Source organism: Giraffa tippelskirchi, chromosome 7 (genome assembly GCF_054371585.1).
Source record: "Giraffa tippelskirchi isolate mGirTip1 chromosome 7, T2T-mGirTip1v1.2.pri, whole genome shotgun sequence".
In the NCBI taxonomy this organism is placed as follows: domain Eukaryota; kingdom Metazoa; phylum Chordata; class Mammalia; order Artiodactyla; family Giraffidae; genus Giraffa; species Giraffa tippelskirchi.
Genome location: NC_137281.1, coordinates 66,634,245 through 66,653,955, shown reverse-complemented (window position 1 = coordinate 66,653,955; position 19,711 = coordinate 66,634,245). Strand labels below are relative to the sequence as shown.

The 19,711-nt window shown below is 37.2% G+C and overlaps 1 pseudogene across 1 annotated transcript; it reads right to left on the bottom strand.

Moving 5' to 3' along the window:
* Positions 1-2,375: 2,375 nt before the first annotated feature.
* On the bottom strand, positions 2,376-3,296 carry LOC145514259 (olfactory receptor 9G1-like; annotated as a pseudogene). Its single transcript, XR_014059993.1, has one exon. The product of XR_014059993.1 is annotated as an olfactory receptor 9G1-like (transcript).
* Positions 3,297-19,711: the final 16,415 nt, after the last annotated feature.

The following is a 19,711-nucleotide window of genomic DNA, read 5'->3' as shown; positions in this document are numbered from 1 at the left end:
TTGACAAGAATCAGCCATGGGTTTACATGTGTTCCCCTTCCCGAACCCCCCACCCACCTCCCTCCCCCTCCCATCCCTCTGGATCATCCCACTGCCCCGGCCCCGAGCCCTTGTCACATGCATCGAACATGGAATGGTGCTCTGTTTCACATATGACAATACACATGTCTCAATGCCATTCTCCCAGAACGACCCACCCTCACCTTCTCCCTCAGAGTCCATAAAATTGTTCCATGCATCTGTGTCTCTCATTCTGTCCCGCATATAGGGTTATCGTTACCATCTTTCAGATTCCATATATATGCATTAGTATACTGTATTGTTGTTTTTCTTTCTGGCTTACTTCACTCTGTATAATGGGCTCCAGTTTCATCCATCTCAGTAGAACCGGTTCAAATGTATTTTTTTTAATGGCTGAGTAATATTCCATTGTGTATATGTACCACAGCTTCCTTATCCATTCGTCTGCTGATGGACATCTAGGTTGCTTCCATGTCCTGGCTATTGTAAACAGTGCTGCGATGAACATCTTCTTACCAGGGTTTTGGTAATGTCATTTAGAGTTGATTTTGGAGTTGAGTTCACTTTTCCATACACAAAATGTTTTGAATATACACTTAGACTGGTGAAGTTACAGTATCTGTTACAAATTGATAATTACTTGGAGTATGGGACTTGGTTGTTTCTCCTAAATGGATGAAATTATCTTAGAAATGGAAATTTTCACCAGTAGTTAAATATAATTTTCTGTATTTAAATGTTGGGATTTATAATACTAGGAGATTTAAGAATTGGTTTACTATTCCAGTTTTACTTTTTGTAGCTGATGTGTCCTTCTAGGATAATAAATTTTCTATTAACCAACATTAAATAATTGATTTTCTGCCACTATATTATATCAACTAGATCTTTTAACTAGTTAAAAATATAGTTTAAAAGAATTTTATGATTAAGAATGAGAAATAGAGACATCTTTTAGGAAATGAGATTCTGGGTTGGCATTAATAGCTTTCCTTCTTGGAACATTGTCTAAACCAAGAATCTTGAAATTGCACTATGGGTCCATGTTTCTATTGCATTACTGTGGGTTACAGGTAGCTAGAATTATATTCCTTGGATTTAATATTTAGATTAGTATACATTACTTTCAGTGCTGATCAGTGTTTCCTGCTCTTAGAAGACTTCCTGGAATCCTGGGGAATGCTTGATTAAATATCACTTTTTTTGCATATTTTGTTGTTGTTGTTAATGCTTATAAAAATAGAAACAAGGGCATTATTCACTTTTTAATTAACTAAAATTGCACTAATATTTTCTCAGTTTTAAAAGTCAAAATTATATGGATCTCATCATATTTCATCTTTTGTTTGATCACTACTTGTATATATTCCTTCTATAATGTTTTCTTTGGGGTAATGTTTACTCATGGAGATAATTCTCAAGTTGTTTCACCTCAATATGGTTATGAATATTTTTACTATTATTATGGTGACTTGATGTTCAGAATATCATAATTTGGAGGTAGATAGCCTTGTAGGTTCATGCATATAATTATTTATTTAATTTTATTTTTTCTAGGTTTTTTTTTTTTTTTTTTACTTTTTAAAAAATTTATTTATTTTAATTGGAGACTAATTACTTTACAATATTGTAGTGGTTTTTGCCATACACTGACTTGAATCATTCATGGGTGTACATGTGTTCCCCATCCTGAACCCCCCTCCCACCTCCCTCCCCATCCCATCCCTCTGGGTCACCCCAGTGCACCAGCCCTGAGCATTTGTCTCATGCATCGAACCTGGACTGGTGGTCTATTTCACATGATAAGATACATGTTTCAATGCTATTCTCTCAGAACGTCCCACCCTCATCTTCTCCCTCAGAGTCCATAAGACTGTTCTATGCATCTGTGTCTCTTTTTCTGTCTCGCATATAGAGTTATCATTACCATCTTTCAAATTCCATATATATGCATTAATATACTGTATTTGTGTTTTTCTTTCTGGCTTACTTCACTCTGTATAATGGGCTCCAGTTTCATCCATCTCAATAGAACTGATTCAAATGTATTCTTTTTAATGGCTGAGTAATATTCCATTGTGTATATGTACCACTGCTTCCTTTTCCATTCATCTGATGATGGACATCACAGCACTGTTTATAATAGCCAGGACATGGAAGCAACCTAGATATCCATCATAAATTGAGCTTCTTATTTTTATCTTAGGTCTCTTGACTGGGCTTTTACCAAGGGTGCAATTTCATGAACTGGCATCGTAAGGACTCTTGACCCTAAAGGAACACAATGACAGCTCTTCTTGAAATACAGTAACCTGCTCAAAAATTGTCTCTACATCTACTTAAAAGGAGATAAATTTTATTTATTTGAAAAGTTTATTCATGGCCTTTTTCACATCCTTATTCCTCAAGCTGTAGATCATGGGGTTCAACATAGGAAACACCACAGTGTCAAATGTAGAAACTATTTTGTCACTATCAAAAGAATAGTTAGAGCGTGGGCGAGAGTAAATACAGAGAATGGAGCCATAGTACAAGGTGACAGAGACCAAGTGGGAGGAGCATGTGGAGAAGACTTTGAGGCGGCCCTGGGAGGAGTGGATCTTCAAGATGGTGGCGATGATGAAGAGGTAGGAAGCAAATATGAACACAGCAGTGACGATGACTTTAGAGGCCAGGAGGAAATACAGCAGAGCCTGGTCGTCATCCTTCTTACCACAAGCTAACTTCACCAGGGGAAGCAAATCACAAAAAAAGTCATCAATGACATTGTCATTACAGAAGTTCATGGTAAATGTTCTTTTGGTGATGATAGAACAGTTAATAAAGCCACCGAGGTATGAGGTGGCTACCAAGAATGCACGTAGCTTTATGGACATGGCCTGAGAATAAATAAGTGGCTTTGAGATGGCCATATAGCGGTCATAAGCCATGGCAGCCAACAGGTAGAACTCACTGTATCCCTGCCCACCAGAGAAGAACTGGGCTACACAGGCAGCAAAGGAGATGCTCTTGTCTTCAGAGATGCAGGTCACTAGGATCTTTAGAATGTATACAGAAGAATACCAGAGATCCAGAAAAGACAGATTCCCAATGAAAAAATACATAGGTGTGTGCAGTCAGGAGTCATTACAGATCAACACTATGACGGTGATATTTCCTAGCACAGTCATAGAGTAGACACCAAGGAACACCACAAACAGGACCAGCTGCATCTTGGGGTCTGTTGTGAAGCCCACCAGGCTGAAGTCAATCACTGTGTTATTGCTTCTCTCCATGGTTACAGGGAATCTTACCTAAGAAGAAAAAAAAAAAAATGAGCTCAGCTTGAATCATTGTGCTGAATACATAGAAAAAGTGTGAAATAAAGGATATTGTATCAGATTCTTACCTAGAAATCTATAATCCAACAATGTCCGCTTTAGAAAGAGTTTTCATTTTGTAACAAATAATTGTTTACAGTTATATATTTTTCTCTTTCTTTTTTTAATTATTATTTTTTACTGAAGGATAATTGCTTTACAGAATTTTACTGTTTTCTGTCAAACCTCAACATGAATCAGCCATAGGTATACATATATCCCCTCCCTTTTGAACCTCCCACCCATCTCCCTCCCCATCCCACCCCTCTAGGTTGATATAGAGCCCCTGTTTGAGTTTCCTGAGCCATACAGCAAATTCCAGTTGGCTATCTATTTTACATATGGTGGTGTAAGTTTCCATGTTACTCTTTCCATACACTTAAGTGTATTAAATTTCTCAATAGTTTATTTGATCAAATATACCTCAGATATGCAGATGACACCATCCTTATGCCAGAAAATGAAGAAGAACTAAAGAGCCTCTTGATGAAAGTCATAGAGGAGAGTGAAAAAATTGGCTTAAAGCTCAACGTTCAGAAAACTAAGATCATGGCATCTGGTCCCATCACTTCATGGCAAATAGATGGGGAAACACTGGAAATAGTGGCTAACTTTGTTTTTTAGGCTCCAAAATCACTTCAGATAGTGATTGCAGCCATGAGATTAAAAGACACTTACTCCTTGGAAGAAAAGTTATGACCAATCTAGAGAGTATATTAAAAAGCAGAGACATTACTTTGCCAACAATGGTCCGTCTAGTCAAGGCTATGGTTTTTCCAGTGGTCATGTATGGATGTGAGAGTTGGATGGTGAGGAAAGCTGAGCACCGAAGAATTGATGCTTTTTAACTGTGGTGTTGGAGAAGACTCTTGGGAGTCCCTTGGACTGCAAGGAGATCCAACCAGTCCATCCTAAAGGAGATCAGTCCTGGGTGTTCATTGGAAGGCCTGATGTTGAAGCTGAAACTCCAATACTTTGGCCACCTGATGTGAAGAGCTGTCATTTGAAAAGACCCTGATGATGGGAAAGATTGAAGGTGGGAGGAGAAGGGGACGACAGAGGATGTGATGATTGGATGGCATCATCGACTCGATGGACATGAGTTTCAGTAAACTCTGGGAGTTGGTGATGGACAGGGCAGCCTGGTATGCTGCTGTCCACGGGGTCGCAAAGAGTTGTACACGGCTAAGTGACTGAACTGAACTGAACTGAACTTTTGAATCAGGCAACTGCCAAAGTAGTTAAGAACACTCTCTGGATAGGAGCTAGAGGAGTTTTTACAGAGAAGACACAGAGGAGAAAGAGGAGGTCATGTGGTTGGCTCTAGATTAATTGGTTGCTTATTTTGGAAACCAGTAACATGCAAAAATCCTGCCTGACTGTCTGTGATTGTTTTCCTTAGTTTCATTCTGTGGGATCAATTGGACTGACTGTGGTTTGGTGCTTGGCTTGCTAACAGTGGTTATCAACGAATAATGAGAGACACTACACTGTATTGGCTTCCTTGTTTAGTGACTTTATATTCGATTCTAAATTTCTGAAGTTAGTTAATTGATTTTATGTCTTAAGGTGAACATTCAATTAAAAAAAGGATGAACTCATTATTTCTATTTACTGTAATTTAGTATTCTTTATAATGTCAGTTTGTTTTTTTTGCTAAATGCTTTACTTTTTACCTTAAATTGTAACTTTTTTGTATCTGAAATGCTGAATTCCATGTATTTTCATTATATTTTCAAAATAATTTTTTTCTTGCATTGCTTCCATATACGGGAACACTGTTCAGCCAATTAAATTCATATGCCATAATAATATCTATGTGAATAAGAAAGTACCCAGATTTTAAAAAAGGGAATAATTACAAAATTTGGGGGAATATATATACTGAAGGATGATATACAATGATAAAATTATAAAATACACAGGGTTAATTGTATTTCCTACATATTCTAACAGCAAAAAATATATTAGTAATAATCTAAAGACACAGTTTAGATAGAATTTGTACATATTGCATAGTTAATGTAGTATTAGAAAGAAGCATTAATTATATTTTTGTTGCTTTTTAAATTTTTTATTATTAAGGATTTTTTTTCCTCAGCAACCATTAGGCAAAATTATGTCTTAAAATATAACTATGAAAACATGTATTCCATCTGATGATAAAGGTATTTGCTCACTCTTTACAGGATTCCCTGAAAATAAACTATAGGCGTTCTGTTGATATGGATACACAGGAATATATCTAGCTGTTGTACATTTGTATTACACTTAAGAGACAGTTTCAGTCACATTAACTTTCCACCAACCTGTCACTCACTATATGTCTAAATAAGCAAAAATTCTGTTGAATAAATGTTGTTTCCTGTTTTTCTTGAAAATTATAAAAATACTCTATTTGCACTAGACTACTGATATATTAATGAAACTTACTTCTGAGTAAAATATCAAAAAGTGTAAGATTGTTCCTCCTAGGCTTTTGTCACTCATAGCCTCTAACGGTTTCTTCATCATGGCTAAAAGACCATGCAAACCTAAATCCAATGACCGTTCTAATCTTCACCTGATTTGATCTTTAAAAAGCATTTGAAATAGTTATCAGTCCTTCCTGCTGCAAACATTCTCTTCACTTTGTTTGCAGGTCATCAGACTTGCTTTGGTTTTCTTCTTCTTCTAACAGTGCATATACTCAATGCTATTCCCCACCGTTTTGAATTTTGGCACGTCCCAGAACAACCCTCGAATCCCTTCTCTTGTCCATCCACGGTTACCTCTTGGTGGACCATACAATTTAATGACTTTGAGTTATCTCTATGTATGAGACCCTATCTCCCTATCTGTCTATGTACTTATATCGTCTCTTGATCATTTTTATTCTCTGAACTTCAGACTCATGAATCCTAATGCCTACTTAACATCAGGAAAAACTGTTTCTAATGATCTTCCCTAAGCTTACTTTTCTCTCAGACATTCACTGCAATAAATGAATTGTCTCTATTTAAGAATAATCACTGGATGTTTTGAATTCCTTTTTGTCTTTTATCCTTAGGTGACTAATCAGCAGCATCTTGATTCTATCTTCAAAATATATACAGAATATATACAGAACCTGACCAGTTGTCCCCAGTCCCAGTGATTCCCCCCTACACCGACCGCTCTCATCTCACGTTTGTCTTATTGCAGAGCTTCCTAATGGGCTTCCTGTTTCCTCCCCCTTCCATCTTTACCTCACTTGAGTCTCTCAGTAAGGCAGCCAGAGTGATCCTGTTAAAATACCAGATAGATTATGTTACTTTTCATCTTCAAACACTCCAGTGATGTCAGAATTTATTCAAAGTAAAGCCCAAATCCTTATAAAGCTGCAAAAGCTTATTCCCCTCCTGCTTCTGGCTCCTACTGTCCTCCCTTCACTCCACTCCAGCTCTGTCACCCTCCTTTCAGTTCCTAAAATAAACTGAGTTTGCTAAAGAACCATAGAGCTGCTCCTTCCTATGGTTAGTACGCCCTTTATCGGATATCTTTGTAACAAACACCCTCCTTTTTTACAGGTGTCAATTGCTAGTAATATCACCCCTTTTCAGTGTTCCTTGATCAAAGTACTGTAATCCACTTCCTTGATATTTTTTATATCTTTTTTATACTTTATTATTCTCCTTAGAGCTGTTCATTATCTAATATTATATACATATAATCAGGGCTTCCCTGATGGCTAAGGTGGTAAAGAATCTGCCTGCAATGTTGGAGACCTGGGTTTGATCCTTTGGTAGGGAAGATCCCCTGGAGAAGGGAATGACAACCTACTCCACTATTCTTGCCTGGGAAGTCTCTTGGACAGATGACTTGGTGGGCTATAGTCCATGTGGTCACAGCGTTAGACACAACTGAGCAACTAACACACACATATGCATCTCATTAGTTTAACTTTTTCTCTTTTCCTCCATTAGAATATATTCTTTCCTGGATGTTTTTAATGGAAAACATATATAGTTCCATGTTTATCTCATCTTAATTCATAAGCTTATTAGGAGGTTTTATGGGTTACTTATTTTACATGAACCGCAATACAAATTTAGAACTATTTTGTGGCTGGGGAAAATCTTTGAAAGCATGGATCCACGACTACTAAAAGTGGTTTCTGTTTCTTTTGGGAAAAGATTTGAAAATCCCTGGACTCAATCTTAATATTCTTTATTTTGTTCTCTGGTTCTCAAGATGATATTAAAATTTTATTATTTATAAAGTGATAGTTAATTTTGAATGCTTTACTCTGAGTCAAGCACTGTGCTTATTGTTTCACAGCATTTTAAAATTTATTTCTGCCACATCAATTATACATGTGTTTAAAGAACAATAGCATTGAAAATGAGAGAGAATTTTACAGAAGATCAAATTGAGTTTTAATAAGTAGATACTAATTACACAATTATTAAGGAGTATTATCTTATTCCAGAGACCTGGTACTTAACCACTGAGTCACCTCCTTTCACACCTGATACTAGGCTAAAAGTTCCTTGCAGGCTTCATGGGTCCCTGTCCTTTTGGTTATAACACCTGAACTCAACACTAGTAAGATGATGCTGAGAGAATCAGATGCTGTCAGCAGGAGTACCTCATTCATGCGGTTTCAGATAAATGCTTCTAAGCGGTGTACAGGTGATTTCTGGCAAAGTCCTGTGTCTCTTATACTTTCAGTCAACCTTGACTGTGAGTATAGAAACACTATACTCACCTCACCCAGGTGCAGGTCACTTACCTATAACTCACAGTCACAGCCAACAAAAAACCACACGATGGATCCAGATAACTTATACCTGCTCAGGGTCCCCTGTGCATATGATTCCTGAAGTACCTCAGGACTTAAAAACTTTTTGGTTAATTGCCTTTGAAAGTCTCTAAAAGGCAATTAACCAAAAAGTCTGTCAATTTATGTAGAGGTGAAAATATGGAATATTTCCTGCCATTTCAGTAAACAAAACATTGCACAGTCGCTAGCAATTGCAGCCACCAGGATGGTAAACTGTTGAGTCCTGAGGGAACTCAGGAAAGAAAAGAATACCTGCCATCTAGCAGCCATCAGACTGCTGTCACCCCCTATAGTGAACTCTGAAGAAACTTAGGATGTGAAAGTACAGGATACTGGCCCCAGATAGCTGAGGCACATATCAAAGGAACGATTTCAGAGAGCCCAGACACTTGCATCTTCCCATACATAGAAAAGTGCTTAATTCTTTAACTTGGGATATCTGGTTTTCTTTCATTTACAACAATTTTTTGATGCTCAGACTACCTGCCCTTTGTTGCAAAATCACTACATATCCCAGATCCTCCCCTTTCCTCTTGGAGAAATTTCTCAGAGCTCTCTGACAGGTTATCTCTTGGACCATGCTGTGCTTAGCTGCTCAGTCATATCTGAATCTCTGCAGCCCCATGGACTGTAGACTGGGGGCTCCTCTGTCTATGGGAATTCTCTAGGCAAGAATAGTGGAGTGGGTTGCCATGCCTCCAAGACCCTCTTTCAGCGGATCTTCCCAACCCAGGGATGGAACCCAGGTCTCCCACATTGCAGGTGGATTCTTTAGTGTCTGAGCCACCAGGGAAGTTCAAGAATACTGCAGTGGGTGGTCTATCCCTTCTCCAGCAGATCTTCTGGACCCAGGAATTGAATCGGGGTCTCCTGCATTACAGGTGGATTCTTTACCAACTGAGCTACTGAGGAAACCCCTAATCTATAAGTAGCATTTGAAATAGTTTCTCAGTCCTCCCTGCTTGAAACAATCTCTTCATCAGATTTCCAGGTTATCAAACTTGCATGGATTTTCTTCTACTTCTAAATCTGTATGATCTCAGTGTTATTGCCCCTAGGTTGGAATTTTGGAGAACCTCAGAATCAACCCTCTAATTCCTTCTCTTTTCCATCCACAATCACTCCCTGGTGGACCATACGATCTAATGACTGTAAATATTCTACATAGTCTTATCTATTTTTTATATATCTACCTACCTACCTATCATCTCTTGATCATTTTTTTCCCTGAAATTCAGATCATGGATCCAAATGCCTACTTAACATCTCTTACAGGATGTCTATTGGGAAGTTTAGGAAAAACTGTCTTCCTAACAATCCTTCCTAAACCTGCTTTCTCTCAATCTTCTGCACAACAGTAAATGCATTATCTTAATTTAGGGAAAATTATCAGACATCTTTTACTTCTTTTTGTCTTTTACACTGTAGCTAATTGCTACAATATCTTCATTCTACCTTCAAAATATATCCATAAGTTAACCAATGGCTCCCAGCTCCAGTGATTCTACCCTACACTAACCCATTCTTATTTCACGTTTGTGTTATTGCAATTTCCTAATGGCTTCCCTGCTTCCTCCCTATTTCCATCCTTACCTCATTTGACTGTCTCAACAAGGAAACCAGAGTAATACTGTTAAGATGCTAGTTAGCTCATGCTGCTCCTCATCTTCAAACACTCCAGTGACTACAGAACGTATCCAGAGTAAAAGCCCAATCTTTGCGAAGATGTGCAAAGTTTATGACGTTTCTGCTTCTGGCTCTAGTTTTCCCTGTTTCCCTGTTCACTCCATTCCAGCCCTGCCACCCTCCTTTCAGTTCCCAAATAAACTGGATTCACTCAGAACCTTGGTAGTTATTCTTTCCTGTGGTTAGAATGCCCTTCCTCAAATATCTTTACAGAGAAGATATTTCTCTGTCTTTTTTCAGGTGTCAATTGCCACTAATATCATCCCTTTTCAAGGGTTCCCTGATCACTGTACTCAGTCTGCCTCCCGATATTCCTATATCCCTTTTCTTTTGAATGATTATCACTAGAACTGCTTATTTTCTAATATTACATATATCCCATTAGTGTAACTTATTTTCTTTTTAGTATTAATAAAGTATAATCTTTCACATTTGCTTTTGATGGAAAATGTATATCAGTGAAATTTTTATTTTATTTAAATTTGTAGGTTTACTATGAAGTTTTGGGCTGTTTTTTTCTAACTGAATACAAATATATATATATATATATATATATATATATATATATATATATATATATATATTGGTGAGAACATTTGGTGGCTGGGGAAAATCTTTGAAAACATGGATTCATGAAAACTAGATGTTGTTTCCTATGAGAAAATATTGGACAATCCTGGACTACACTTTAAACTTCCTATCTTCTGTTTCTTTATGTTCTGTGATTCTCATATTATTCCAGAAGTTTGTCATATATAAAACTATTAGATGAGTATTTTGAATACTTTACTCTGACTCAACTGCTTTGCTAGGTGTTTCACATGAATTGTCCTATTTATTCCTACAACATCTATCATAGGTATGTTTAAAGATTAATAGCAGTGATTTTATAGATGACCAAATCAAGGTTTCATAAGTATCTAGTAATTTTAGAGTTAGTAAATAATTATGCTGTCTTCCTCCAGAGAGTTGGTACTTATCCTCTAAGTGACTTCCTTTAATACCTGATGATAGGTTAACAGCTGCTTATGCATTCTATGGGTCCCTCTCCTTTTAGTTATAAGATCTTAACTCAAACACAATAGAATAATGCCAAGAGATTCAGAGGCTATCCAGGTGAGTATAATTGACATCAGATGAATACTTCCAAGTAGCTTCCAAATCATCTTCTGGCAGAGTCCTGTGTCTCTTCACTAGCAGCCAATACTGATTAAAAGTATAGAAATATTCCACTCACCTCACTCAGTACCATAACACTTACCTGTATCTCTCACAGTCACTGCCAACAGGACCATATCATGGGCCCAGATAAATTATATTTGCTCAAGTTTCCCAGTGTATTTGACTTGTTAAATACTTCATGGGTTCATAGCTTTGAAAGTCTCTAAAAGGCAATTAATCAAAAAGTGTGTTGACTTTATTTAGGAGAATCTGAGGTGATATACTGACCTGTAATGTAATGACTTCTCATCTGTAATAGTGCATTTCTTGCAATTGTGGGGAGAGTTACTAGAGACAATGTATTTAAGGTGATAAGAATGTTTGGCATTCAATAATAATATGATGTTTCAATTATTTGATGTTATGTTGGTTATTAATGTCATATAATTGTTAAGTGGTAGAATTATTATTATGCAAAAGAGCAAAGGTGCTCAAATTGGTGGTGTAACAGCCCTTTTCCTTTGCTCTTTTCTAACCTTTGCTCTTTTCCTCTGCTAACCAAGCATATTCCTCTTTACTCCAGAGCTCTTTTGATACGTTTAAATTGCCTATCATGGTGCCTCATCCCATGTTCTGTTGATTGCATTTCTCTATCTTATGCTCCAACTATGGATTTTTGGGGGGTCACTGATATCTCTGTGGATCTTCTCAATTGAAAATGCTCAAATCCACAGTATAAACACACACACAAACAAAATAGTGCACACATTTTCACCATGTCTCCCTTTAAGCTTAAACATGGCTACCTTTTCATGGGTCAAATATTTTACTTTAAAAAAAATAATTATTTTCTGGCAATCTCACCCAGAGGTAATGACAACCTAAGAGCAATGATCAGCTATTGTCTAACATTATTTTTAAATGTACATTTTGTCCTTCTATCCCCTGGGACAAAAACAAATTTAAAAAATTAAACTTTTTGTGATTTATTTTGAGCCTGAGCATAGATGGCTTTTTTTTTTTTTAGTCTTCTGTCCCCTAGGGTTCTTGAATAGCTATAAGCGTATTCCAGTGTAAATGATTCTCAATTGCTTTTTTGTTGTTGTTGCATTTTTGTATCAATTATACCATTTTATTTTCCTTTCCTTCCTTTAATATAAACTGTCCCTTGTCACCACAAATAGTAAGGAAAGTCATATCAACCACTTTTACTCTCAGCAGTTTCATAGATTGACATAGGACAATGATGAGGTATGAGAAATACTGGTTTATAGTTCCCATTGTAACAAAATATAAATGGCTACTGAGTTGTTGTGGAAATTAAACAGTATTTTTATGCCGGGAGTAAATCTGCATCACACAACATACAAACATCTGTAGTGTAACCTTATCCAGAATCCAGAATCATTGATAACAGTGGATCCCGAGGGAATTCTTCCTGGTTTTGTAGCTTGGAGGAAAGGCAAACTAGGTAGTTAATCATAACTATGCAACGACTAAGTCAGGTCAGTCTTATTAAATAAGACTCAGAAAGGTTTTGTTTAGACACTGTGCTTCCCCAGGGATAGACATATTCAACCATAATTTTCTGTTACCTCTGTATTGAGTTTTGCTGAATCCAAATATATATATAGGAAATATACCCACTATGTACCTTTGAATATTAATATACAGATAGGTATCTATATGTCTGTGGGGTGTTCAGATAGCTTCCACTTCTCCTTCTGGATTGTCTACCATCATTTGCCATCCTGCTTTCTACTCCAGGAGATGAAGCTCCATGAACTAAGTAAATTAATTTTTTCAGTGAAGGGAGGAAATAAAAAGAAAAGGCCGGGATCAGAATACCTAGTTCTGTTACCAACTCAGGTTCAGATGCTCACCACTCAAAGCCAATTATTAAGGGGCAAATGCTGGTAAAAAGAAAAGGTGCTTTATTCAGAAAAGCCAGCTACCTGGGGAGAAGGTGAACCCTTGTCTGGAGACCAATTCCCAAGATCCTGCTCAGCCATGACAATTTGTAAAGGGAAAATGGAGACATAATCTCGGTGACTCATTAAAATAAGAGGTTAGATTCTTCATCATTTTTCCATTGTGTACAGACTGCTGACTTCTCCTGACCTTCCTCTGGATGCCATTTTGCCTTTGTGGTCCACCTGCAATTGGATGCCAACCTGCCCATGTGGCAAATTTGCTAAAGAGAAGAGGAGTAGGGGGTGGGTAGAAAATCAATCATTCTTTAAGTAATTCTTCCTTCTTATACTTTCTAATCCAGGAAAGAAATCAACAGGTTAGGCAAGCCATTGTGTGCATTCAGTAAAGCAAAAATCAGGAGTTAGGTTAAATGTTGCCTAGTGATTTCATCTTTATAATTAAAGGCTGAGGAAAACAGAGACAAACAAAGAGAAAGGGGGCAAAAGAGCTGTTTACATTCAAAGGCTCTGTGCCTGCACAGTCAGGGAAGGCCACATCAATCCCGAGATCAGTATCACAGCTTTGGTCTCATTTCTCCCACCACAGACAGGATCTCTTTCTCGCTCTGGTGTCTGATAACTGCTCTTTCCCTTTCTTCCTTCAGGCCTAGAGGTAAGACGTGTCAAAGGACTGGTCTATCCTTTGTGATTTTCCTGTACTCTGCTCACATTATTATAAATAGTCCCTTTATTAAATTCTCCTCATAGTCCCTGATTTGAGTGCCCATGTATTGCCAACTTATGTAGTAATTAACATTAGGTGTAACCCTAGAGTCAGACCTATTAACTGGATCTCTGGGATTAGTTTGCTGACATAGTTAAAAAATGTGCAGATATATCACTTGCCAGAGAAAGGGGACACTGGTGAGCCCTGGCATGTCATGATAGTTTAAACTATTACCAGTGATGGCATAGCATGAAGTGCAGTCGGAGAACAAAGCATTGAAAAATCAATTCATTGTAGCATTCATCATGACCATGATAATATTGGTTGTAAAATTCATGGGGTCTTTTAAGTTGAAAACTATGATTATCCTACTGGGAACATGAAACAGCATTTGGAATTCCCCAGCAGTAGGTTTGAAAGAGTTTCCCAACCCCTTTAGTCCTTTAGGAAAGTTCAGATTGAGGCTTAAGCCAGTGCCTGATTGTAAGGACTGCAGAAAAGACGTATCAGTTAAATGCTAGGGGTTTTATGGTAAGCTACAAGAATTGATGGAGAAAATAATTGAGATCATAAAGTAATGGGATAGGGACATTGAGCAGACAAGAACAGAGGTAAAAATAAAACCCCTTGCTTTAAGAGGCAATCCCTAACTTCCCCTATCTGAAAGAATCAGCTTTTCCCTGGACAAAAATCTTCCAATGACTGCACTCAGGGACTTGCTTTATGAGCTTATGGAATTCTCCTCAACTCTCAGCCTGACAACTCCACATGGCCTCTATGACAAAAGTTAAATATCACTTGCCCAGATGATGAAATAAAAAAACTTGCTCTTAGGGGAAATGCACACTAAAAAATTTATGGGTTCTTACTAATCTGTATTGGCAAGAGTCTGGAAAGCATGTAAGGGATTGGCTTATAAAAGTGGTAAACCAAGGATATTGATCTATAAGGATTAATCAAGCCCAAGTCATCAGCACGTGTGCATCCTTATAGGATTCAGGAATTTTCTGTTTCCTCAAGAACCTTAAGAATTTGTATTATAATCAAACATTTGTCATGATTGATTCTTTTGAAATGTTTAATTTCAAAATACTTAACAAAGACAAAACATTCCCAATGCAATGTTTGCAAAATGTGGTTAACATCAATACTATAGGCTTAATTTCTTCATTATGTCTATATTCAGTGTTTAGCTATCTAAGATTTTTCATATACTTATTTGTAATATTTTTATGTTTTAGTAATATTATTTACTTAGAGTTGAACTAATACAAAAATAAGTAAAAATACTCTCAGGCTAGCAGAGGCTTCTTATTGAAAAATAGAACAGTTTTCTTAAAGTAAATAAAATAGGAGCAATGTGTCAAATGGTTCCTTTTCTTCTTTTTATTTTTAAATTTTAATGTGAATATGATTTTTTATGTTCACCATTTTAAACAATAGTTTCTTGTGCAAAATGACATCTCATTCTAAAATCATTTTTAAAAATTTCAGCCAACATTAAATAATATTATATATTAATTTAATATATAAAGTCATTCAAGAATAATTTAATCTTCTTATAACTTTATTCTAATTAATAAATACACTCAGTCTTCAACTACAATGTCAGAGATTAAGTCTGAATAATTAGCTTTCATTTAAGAACTGTTATCTATTTACTTTGTCTCAACTTATCTATTTGATGTGACAATTATTGATTATTATTAATAGTAATATTCATCAATGCTGATATGCCTTGTTGCTCTTTGTAGAGCTTCTAATTTTACTGGAACATTTTAGAAAATAGTTATTTATACTTATCATTTGCTGCTGTACCAATAAAACATGTACATATCTATATTTATTTGAATTTCTAAAAATGTCATATACCTAATTAAATCATAAACTTTCAAATCCATTAAAAATGAAATAATCTATCATGTTTGCTCTTCTTATACTCTCTGTTCATTTTTCATTTCTTGAGAATCCTTGATGTCCTTGGCTTTCATTGATTCACTAAGTTGCAATTGAAAACTTTTTTTTGTTATCATTAAAATTATTTCAATATTTAGGACATTGCAGCTCTTTAAGTTGGTTTCTTTTTTCTCTGCCCCAATCATTTGTAGAAGCATCCACATTTTCTAAACATAACAGAATATTTCAGGCACAAGTTATATATTTTCTCATTGTAAAGCATAGGCTGCTCTATCCTCTAAGAAATTTTTATTCCTTTAGGTAGGCAGCAGTATTAAGGATACAAATTAAGGACCAGAGTATGTACATGCAACATAACATGGGATACAATGTTAACATGGGGTACAATGTACTGTCTTGCTTTTCTTTTTGCATGGGAAGAAGGGTAGTCTGAGATGTGTCCCTACACTTTTATAAATAGTACTTTGACAACCTGATGTGAAGAGCTGACTAATTGGGAAAGACCCTAATGCTGGGAAAGATTGAGGGCAGGGGAAGAAGGAGGTGATAGAGGATGAGAGGTTGAATGGCATCAGTGACTCTATTGGCATGAGTTAGAGCAAGCTCTGGGAGACAGTGAAAGATGGGGAAACCTGGCGTGCTGCAGTCCATGAGTTGGACACAACTGCAGTCCGCAAAGAGTTGGACACAACTTAGCAACTGAAGAACAGCAACTAGTTGATCAACTGACAGAACAGGGTCTCAGAATGACACTGGAAAGTAAGTGACAGGGAAGTCTGGGAGAGGTATATGGATGGATCTCTTGGAAAGGACTGTGATGGTAGTATTCATGTTCCATTGTTAAGTGACCACTACAGGGTCTTGTTTGCAAAAAGGATCCACAAGGAGAATGTTGGTGAGCCTTATTCCCTGGAAAGCCCTGCACTTAAATAGTGAGAACATTACAAATTAACCATAGTAGCAAGGTTGGAGGCCATGCATGAACTCAATAAAACAGGTTTTTCTTCCATTTTTAGTCATCTTCATCAATACAATTCTAATCTGAGGAGCCACAAATTTTCTCACCTAAATTGGTACCACTGCCCTGTGTTTTGTTCTCTAAATTCTTTTTCCATAATAGTAAAATCAACTTTAAATATAAATTAGATCATAGTGTATTACTGCTTAAAATTTGCAAATATTGTAATTGGAATAAAATTGAAACTTCTTACAATTTAGCTAAAACTGTACTACTCAAAAGCATGGTTCAAAACTAGCATCAAGAGCACCTTGTTTGAAAAGAAGATTCTTGGGTCCTGCCTCAGAACTACTGAATTAAAATCTGCATTTTAACAAGAAAACTATGCTATTCCTATGTATATTAAAGCTTGATGAGAACTCATCAAGAAGATCCAGCATAATTTGTTCCCTACATACTTTTCTTTTTAAAATGACATATATAATCATGTTTAAATGTATTAACTTTTATGTGTGTGTTTGTATGTGCTCAGTCATGTCTGACTCTTTGTGACACCATGGACTATAGCCCTCCCGGCTCCTCTGTCGATGGGGTTTTCCAGCCAAGAATAGAGGACCAAGTTGCCATTTCCTACTCAAGGTGATCTTCCCAATCAGCAATCAAAGCCCTGTCTCTTGCATCTTCTACATTGGCAGGCGGATTCTTTACCACTGTGCCACCTAGAAACTTCTTACATGTGTTACAGTTCAGTTCAGTTCAGTTCAGTTCAGTCACTGAGTCATGTCTGACTCTTTGCAACCCCATGAATTGCAGCATGCCAGGCCTCTCTGTCCATCACCAACTCCCAGAGTTTACCCAAACCCATGTCCATCGAGTCGGTGATGCCATCCAACCATCTCATCCTCTGTCGTCCCCTTCTCCTCCTGCCCCCAAGCCTACCCAGCATTAGGGTTTTTCCAGTGAGTCAACTCTTCGTATGAGGTGGCCAAAGTATTGGAGTTTCAGCTTCAACATCAGTCCTTCCAATGAACACGCAGGATTGATCTCTTTTAGGATGGATTGATTGGATCTCCTTGCAGTCCAAGGGACTCTCAAGAGTCTTCTCCAACACCACAGTTCAAAGGCATCAATTCTGCGGCGCTCAGCTTTCTTCACCGTCCAACTCTCACATCCATACGTGACCACTGGAAAAACCATAGCCTTGACTAGATGGACTTTTGTTGGTAAAGTAATGTCTCTGCTTTTAAATGTGCTATCTAGGTTGGCCTTAACCTTCCTTCCAAGGAGTAAGCGCCTTTTAATTTTATGGCTGCAATCACCATCAGCAGTGATTTTGGAGCCCAAAAAATAAAGTCTGACACTGTTTCCACTGTTTCCCCATCTATTTCCCATGAAGTGATGGGACCAGATGCCATGATCTTAGTTTTCTGAACGTTGAGCTTTAAGCCAACTTTTTCACTCTCCTTTTTCACTTTCATCAAGAGGCTCTTTTGTTCTTCTTCCCTTTCTGCCATAAGGGTGGTGTCATCTGCATATCTGAGGTTATTGATATTTCTCCCGGCAATCTTGATTCCAGCTTGTGTTTCTTCCAGCCCAGCGTTTCTCATGATGTACTCTGCATAGAAGTTAAATAAGCAGGGTAACAATATACAGTCTTGACGTACTCCTTTTCCTATTTGGAACCAGTCTGTTGTTCCATGTCCAGTTCTAACTGTTGCTTCCTGACCTGCATACAGGTTTCTCAAGACACAGGTCAGATGGTCTGGTATTTCCATCTCTTTCAGAATTTTCCACAGTTTATTGTGATCCACACAATCAAAGGCTTTGGCATAGTCAATAAAGCAGAAATAAATGTTTTTCTGGAACTCTCTTGCCTTTTCGATGATCCAGCGGATATTGGCAATTTGATCTCTGATTCCTCTGCCTTTTCTAAAACCAGCTTGAACATCTGGAAGTTCACAGTTCACGTATTACTGAAGCCTGGCTTGGAGAATTTTGAGCATTACTTTACTAGCGTGTGAGATGAGTGCAGTTGTGCGGTAGTTTGAGCATTCTTTGGCATTGCCTTTCTTTGGGATTGGAATGAAAACTGACCTTTTCCAGTCCTGTGGCCACTGCTGAGTTTTCCAGATTTTCTGGCATATCGAGTGCAGCACTTTCACAGCATCATCTTTGAGGATTTGAAATAGCTCAACTGGAATTCCATCACCTCCACTAGCTTTGTTTGTAGTGATACCTTCTAAGGCCCACTTGACTTCACATTCCAGGATGTCTGGCTCTAGGTGAGTGATCACACCATCGTGATTATCTTGGTTGTGAATATCTTTTTTGTACAGTTTTCCTGTGTATTCTTGAAGATGTATACATGCACATATAAACACACGCATAATGTCGTGATAAACCATGGATCACATTAGTTTATAATCTCATATTGCTCAAGAAGCCTCCAGGGTTTGTAATATGTTCTTGGGATGACCATGGCCCTAGACAGCATATCTATTAATATGAAAAATGTTTAATCACTTTAAATATCCCTTATGGACTATGCAAATCAAATCACGTGCTCTGCTCTGATATCAGTCTAATGGAATCCCCTCTGTTTCCCAGAGTCCTGAGACTCAAATGAGAAAATCTATGTTAAAGGAGGCCGTGTCTACCATGTACTATTCCTCCTTTGCACACTGGGTAACTTCCACCATAATGCCAGGGTCAATGCACTCTGAAGGGGATGACAACTAATGGGGATCTAAGCTGGGAGATTCCAGCATCATTAAAGCAAAATGTAATTGGATATTTTGAAAAGACTGAGATGAATGTTGTAAATTTTAAATGGTTTTCACTCAATGGTTCCTAAAAGCTGGAACACAGTAGGGAAAAAAGTGGAAGTAACAAATGAAACTCCCAGCATATTTCAGGCTTAGCTTTGTCTAATCCACAATTGTATCTTTTTCCCAGTAAAATGTTGAAAGAATAATATTTCAAGGGCTCACCCATGGGGTTTTTAAAAACACCTATATCTGAGTCCTATCTGCAGAGATTTTGATTCAGAATATGGCCTGGGAATTGATATTAAAACCAAACAAGTGACCAACACCAACTATAGTGCATTCAGGATTTGAGAATCATGAGATTAAGTTATATTATTATGTGGAGGCATTACTTGAC